The sequence below is a fragment of the Gekko japonicus genome, unplaced genomic scaffold (genome assembly GCF_001447785.1).
Source record: "Gekko japonicus isolate JY-2015 unplaced genomic scaffold, Gekko_japonicus_V1.1 scaffold5207, whole genome shotgun sequence".
NCBI lineage: Eukaryota > Metazoa > Chordata > Lepidosauria > Squamata > Gekkonidae > Gekko > Gekko japonicus.
The window spans coordinates 1-7240 of NW_015175005.1; positions in this window are offsets into that span (position 1 = coordinate 1).

A 7240-nucleotide genomic window follows, 5' to 3' on the forward strand; every position below is an offset into this window, starting at 1 on the left:
TATTTTAATTAATAAATTGGCAAGATTTTTTTCAGTGGTGTGGTAGTGAAGGGCAATGCTGTCTTTCACCTATATCAACTGTGGCAAAAGAATTTTTAAGATTTTTGTTTGAATAATATGTTCCTCTTTTTTTGAGGTACGTCCAATAGACCTTCTCTCACTGTGTGTCTCGGGCACAATAATACACAGCAGAGTCAACAGCTGTCACTGAGTTCAGCTGGAGGGAGAACCGGTCTGTGGAGCTGTCTGCAGAAATGGTGGCACGACTTTGGAGAGATGAGGCATAATATTTGCCCCCATCATAGAGGTATATGTGTGCAACCCATTCCAGACCTTTCCCAGGAGGCTGACGGATCCAGTTCCAAGCATAATACCGTGTACTGATGGAGAATCCTGTCACTTGACAGACCAGATTGAGATTCTCGCCGGGTCTCAGTGTTCCTGGTCCCGAAGATGTGAGCTGAATGTCTGAAACAGCCCCTTGGAAAAAGAGAACATTGCAATGAATCTAGACCATCATACAATTGGAGGTGTAGCTAAACCAATGGTTCTAAAATTCCCACAGAGCTAATACTTACCTCTCAGAGTAGTCACCAAGAAAAATAAAAATTGTATAATTAATGTCATGATCTAATTGAAAAAAGAGTGCTTTGTTTGGCAAGGAAGGATGAAGCTCTGGCCTAGGAACAGAAGTGAGCTTCCTGAATGTTCAGGTTCCTTTTGATCTCATCTTGACCCCACGGACTTCAAATGGGATTTGCATGAACCCCACCTCTTTTTGATCTATGCAATATAATGACATTTTTTAGAAGCAGGCTTGAGTAGGAGATTTGCTCCTGGCTTTCTCCCAGTGTTCACTAAGGGAGACACTGATGAATGGGTTTCCCAGTTAATTTTTATACCTGATGTGAAAACTTTGTTGAACGGTATATTAACAGAGGGTGTTAGAGTTTCAGGCCAAATGCTAGGGTGTGATGTGTCACTTTCTGGTGACGTCATTACACTGATGACATTGACATGGTAGGAGCTGTTCAGGGGTGGGCCTTCCCTCACTGGCCAGTGGCAGATTGTAGCCCCTGACCGGGGGTCTGGCAACCCTACCCAGGCTTCACCCCCAAACATCCAAGAATTTCTCAGCGTGAAGGAAGGAACCCTTATCTGAACTTGGGCATCCCAGATCCGAGTCTGTAACTATCACCTTTACAACACCACTGTGAGAACCCTGAAAATGGGTCTCCTGACATCTTGTGAAATTGACCCTCTATCTGTTAGTAATGGATATATCGTTTGCTTCCTTAAATTAGTTAAATCTCTTTGGCCCTCTTAACAAAGATGGGTGTATAATGAATGTCTCTTTCTGCCATTTTGCTTGCTAATACTGTTCTTATCGTTGTTTTGAGAACAGATAAGAAATAGGCCCTTAATACCTACTTCACACCGGTATTTCCTTCCCTTGATTTCTCTACACTTGCTTGTCGCAGAACTGGGTCCACTTCAATTATTTGGAGATGGGTAAAATCCTTCCCAAAGAAGAGGTCCTTAAGAGCATCTGACCACAATCATAAAACAAACATAACTTCCTTTGTGTTGCACTATGCAATGGTTTTTGTGAGAGACTTATGTTCATTGAATTCTTACACCAACAAAATGGCTTTGTCTTCTGGCACATGAATGTTTCAGTTTAACTATGTGCTGCCCTCTGCTGGACAGGGTTGTAGACTCTTGTCTGGGAAATTTCTGGAGGATGGGGACATATCTGAGAGAGGGTGAAGTTTGGAGAGGGGAGGTGTCATATGGCAGCACAGGTCAGTGTTCAAAGTGGGTGCAGTCATTTAATTGTTTATTTAGTGTATTTCTAGTTCTTTTTCTCACTGACATTCCAAGCTGATTACACTGTGTGTGTGAGAGAGAGTGTGTGCGTGTGTGCATATTCTTGAAATGGGACTGGTGGTCTAATCAAAGGCTTGGAAGCAGGGCAATTGATAGTCTGGTTTTCAGCAGTTCAGTTCTGCTCAGGCCCTTTATTCAAGTCCATTCCCCTCACTTTCACTGTGTATCACTGTTGGGGCTTTCCCCCTTCTGCATTCCCCCTCCCACTGCACATTCCAATATCATTTTGCTTTTCCTTCTGCATTAATTTTCTTGCTTCAGCACTGAGCCCGCTTTCAGTCTACTGTTTCCCCATGTTTTCTCAAACTGCTTTTCTGGTGTCCCCCACCCCCCAGTTCGCATGCAAGCCTAAGATAATTTAAAGCATACACATTCCTTCAGACGTTTCCTCTGCCCTTCCCTGAGAGGCCAGTTGGTCTCTCCTTATTGGTCCTTATTGATTTATCCGGCTTGCTGGTGGAAGGTTTAAATTTTTTCCTAGCTGATGTTATCCCAGAGGTTACTCATAAAGTGGCTGTTTTTATTTTTCTTTCAATAAACATAAGGAAGAAATTAACCGTGGGTATATCTATTAGAATTTTAGCTAAATTATAGGTTTTATATTTTAGGACTTTGCATATAAGTCTTATTAACCTTATATATGTATGTTATAACTTTGAAATATTTATTTTGCCATAATGGACGGTTTTAATCTTGTTCTGATTGTATGCTGTGGAGATTTTGTTGAGCTGTTATGACCTAATGGCCACATCAACGAATAATTTACTTATTTACCTTATTGGTCAGTTTTGCAGTGGACATGCCTTTTGAAACAGGAGATAAGGAATGTAATTGCCTTGGTCTGACTTGTTTGCAGGAATGGCCAGTTAACTCAGTTGGTTGGAATGCAGTGCTATTAACTGCAAGGTTGTTGGTTTGATTTCCCAATCGGGCAAGTTCATTTTGGGGAAGAAATTATTTTCTTGTAAATTGACTCTGATTACAAACATTTCAAACATGAGGATGATACTGTGGAACCTGCTCTGAGGCAGCAGCAGCTTGTGTTTTTTCCCCTCCTGGTACATCTAAACATCTGGCTTCCTCCCTTTGCCTGTCATCTCACTGCCAAATAACACTGGGCAGGGGAGCTCAGACTGTGAAACATTGACTCCCCCCCCCCAAACCTCCTCCACCAAGCTGCCATACAGAAGCCTCCTCACTGCCTCTCTCGCCGTGGTCAGTGTCTCCTCCTGGGCATCTTTTAAAACTTTTAACTGCATGCACACACACAAGCCACCTCTCAACAGACGTTTAAAGCATTCCCTGCCAATGATTTTTTCGCCAACCATCCCAGATTAGCATTAAACACCTAATGCTAGATTAAACCCTCTAAAAAACCCAAAATCGCACAGATGGAAAACCTAACCAATGGTGGAGCTTGTACACTGATTTTTTTTTGGGGGGGGGGCACCACTAATGGGAACCCCTCTGTAAACTCAGCTCAAAGAATTTCCTATTTCAAAAGACACACCCAGTGTGAAACTGACCAATCAGGAGAGACCAACCCCACAACACTATCTGGGTTTTCTCATTGCTTTGCAGAACATATACTCCTCGGTTCCCAATGGAAAACTGGAAGGGGAAAGAAGGTTCAGACTGCAGGCACAGCATTCGAAGTAAAGTCCGACCACCTTGACTTCAGTGAAAATCAGAAATAAGCTGTGTGTGCATAAAGGGTCTCAGTTCAGTCTGCATTGCTGCCCAGATGTCATTCAGAAGCAAAATATAAGAGAGCCAATGAAATTCTGTGGCTGCAGAAAGTATTTAAAATGGGCAGGCCTCAGCTATTTGGATATCTTTAAAAATTAGAGCAAAAATTACCAGGTTAAATTTGTTCCCGCCTTTTGCCATGACAGCGCATATAAAAATTGCAGCTAATACTTGTTTGAACAGTGCGCCCTGTGATTGTTGGGAGTACTTTATAGCCTAAACCAAAGGAAAAATAGAGTATAAACATTTTGATAAATAAATTGGTAAATTTTTTGTGCAGGGGAGAGGCAGGATAAGGGTTCAATATGGAAGCCGGACTTGCAACACTTCCACCCACATAAACTCTGGCAAGAGAACACTTAAGATTTTTGTGTGCATGATGTGGTGAATTTTTTGCGTGAACACTGACGGGATCATGGGACCATTTTGGCAAAGCATCCCTTGCTGTATGTAAAGTGTCTTTTTTCTCCACCACTACACTTAGTGCTTGGAAATGTGAGATACAATAAGAAGTGAATGTTCCTCTTTTTTTGACGCACATCCAATAGACCTTTCCACACTGTGTTTCTCTGACACAATAATACACAGCAGAGTCAGCAGCTGTCATGGAGCTCAGCTGGAGGGAGAACTGGTTCCTGGAGCCGTCTGCAGAAATGGTGATGCGACTTTGGAGAGAAGAGCTGTACCACTTGCTCCCGTCATAGGGGTATATTTCTGCAACCCATTCCAGACCTTTCCCAGGAGGCTGACGGATCCAGAACCAGTAATAATACTGCATAGTGATCAAGAATCCTGACACTTTACAGACCAGATTGAGATTCTCTCCAGGTCTCAGTGTTCCTGGCCCTGATGATGTGAGCTGAATATCTGAAAAGGCCCCTTGGAAAAAGAAAATATTGCAATGAATCCAGACCATCATACAATTGGAGGTGTGGCTAAACCAATGGTTCTAAAATTCCTATAGACCATATACTTACCTCTCAGAGTTGTCACCCATAAAAATATGAAAAATATAACTGATTTCATGATGCAATAGAAAAAAGAATGCTTAGTTTGGCAGGAAGGCTCTAGCTCTTACCAAGGAGTAGAAGTGAGCTTCCTAAATGTTCATGTTCCTTTTGAGCATTTCTTGGCCCACATACTTCAAATGGGATTTGCATAAGTCCCTCCTCCCATGATCTATGCAATATCATGACTTTTTTATATATATAAGCAAGCTTGAGTAGGAGATTCTTTCCTGGCTTTCCCCCAGTGTTAGCTGGGGGAGACTAAGTGGATTAGACTGGGAAGACAGCAAAAGACAGACCATGATGGTTCCCCAGCACCATCTTTCCTGCCCAGTTTCATTGATTCTAGAATGGTTGGGTTTGCCAGTGAACTTTACAGACAGTTCTGAAAGAGTTTGCTAACTGATTGGACAACATTGTTTAACAATGTATTAGGAGAGGGCATTCATCCAAAAACATAGCAAGAAACCAGTGTGTAGTTTTGAAACCTGGCAAAGATGCTACATACTCGGCATCATACAGGCCCATCACCCTCCTAAATCAAGATGCCAAAGTATTGGCCACTCCTTTGGCACTACAGTAAGAGATATAATACACCATGTAGAGGACAAAGACAGAACCAGCTTTACAGTCAACTAGGAGACGAATGTTCATGAAATGCCTCCCGTGCAGCTGCATTACTGTTACAGTTATTCCGTTCCAAAGATACGCGTATGGAAATTCTTTCAAGGGAGGACCTTTGGGAATTGTCGTCCCCTTGCACATAATGAGACCCGCAGCAGCCCTCATGAGATGCCAGATGTGGAACTCAAATTTGTCAGTTGCTGACCACAAATATACTTCACTGTTTCTCCTATTAGGGTTTGGTGGGGAAGGAGACAAATATGAATTTAGTTCTGTCAGTTAAATTTCCGAGACAACTGGCTGAAATGGTTGGGAGAGTTAAGAAGTGGGACCATGAAAAGGCCTCAGGTAGGTGGGCCTCTTCATGAAATGGCAAAGATTAGGTTGGGGATAAGAACTGGTGGGGAGAATTGGCATGCAGGGGGGTGACACGAATTAATTCCTCATCTGCAGCAGGAGAAGCCTGTGAAAAAGAGATCAGTTTAGCAAAAGCATTAAAAAAAAAAACAATTTCTTATCTGGCTTTAGACTAGCTGGCCAGAATTGAGAATTGATTACTTTGCATTGTCTAGTTTCCCGAACTGTGGGAGGCATCAAGAGCTGCAACATACATCCAATGAGAGAACTCTGGAGAGTTTGGGTGGTCCAGTTTTCCAAAAAAAGAGTGCCAAAACTGCAGTGAATGTGACCAGTTTTTTGTGTGTTTTTTTTAAACAAAGCATTTTGAGTTCTCATGGGAATGTATTTGGGCTCCCAAATCCCGTGTTTGTATTAAAGCTGTTTTTGTTAAAGAGGAATCACAGAAGGAAAGAATGACAAAATAATACTCTTGAGATGGACACAGGGTCTGATGATGCAATCAAAGGTATGAAAGCAAGGAAGCTGGCTGCCTGGTTTTCAGCATAAAACGCCCAGGAGTTATTTACAACATAGTTGTAAATATGTGAACAACCATTCCTTCTGTCCAGAGAACACTTGGAATTGTACTTCTGGGTAGTGGTGGGGAGCAGTTGTTAATCAAGAATTCTTAGACCCTTGGCACATGATTCTCAAGACTGACTGGGGACAGGGTATGATAACATGAAATATAATGGCAGCTGTGACATGCCTTCAGTGTAGCTGTATCGCTGTTGGATCTTTTGATGTTACGGCTTATGATGTTTTCCATTCTGGTGGTAATTGCCCCCGTAGCCAGAATGACGAGACAGTGGGCCACTTGATTAACTATTGAGAACAATTGCAACAACGGCAAGGGCTAAATGCAAAGCGGAATGGTCAAGGCCATGGGTCCAAAGACCCATCCCTCACCATCTGAAACCGGTCGAGCCCCCAGACCCGAGCGGGAGCCAACAGGCTATGGCTTTCGCCCGGCCAGCGCAGCTACCAGATAACCTCCAGGAACACCGACCCCCAAGTTGGAAGGCTCAAAGGGAGGATCTATCCCTGGAGTTCCCATAAGCAGTCTGCTTTCCCCGCCCAGGACTGCAAGGCCCCTGAACTGTACTCACATGACCTCTAGCATCTAAAAGGGTGTCAGCCAGTGCTCACCAGATCACAACCAGTAACTGAATAAAACCCCACCAAATGCTAAAGTCACAAGCTTAACATGGCCGCACCCAAGCCAATTTCCCAATCCACTGCCCCAGTACAAGGTAGGTAAACACCCCCACCCCCGTAGAGCCAATTTCAGAAAGGGTGAAAAATTCCTACCTGGCCCCCAAATGGGCGACCAACAAAAGCCTGTACTATAAAGAGGGAGAGAGGGAGGGAGGGAGGGCTGACCAGAGGGTGAAGACTGAAGCTGGAAGAGGAGGCTGAAGTTGGTTCCTTATTCGCACTTCCTTATTCATTCCTTATTCGTTACTTATTCGTGTAGTCATTCAGAAACACTAGAGAGAGTGAGTTGGAAAGCTCTGAACCCCAAAATAAGGTTTGGACCACCACGTATCATATACCCCCACATTCACAGG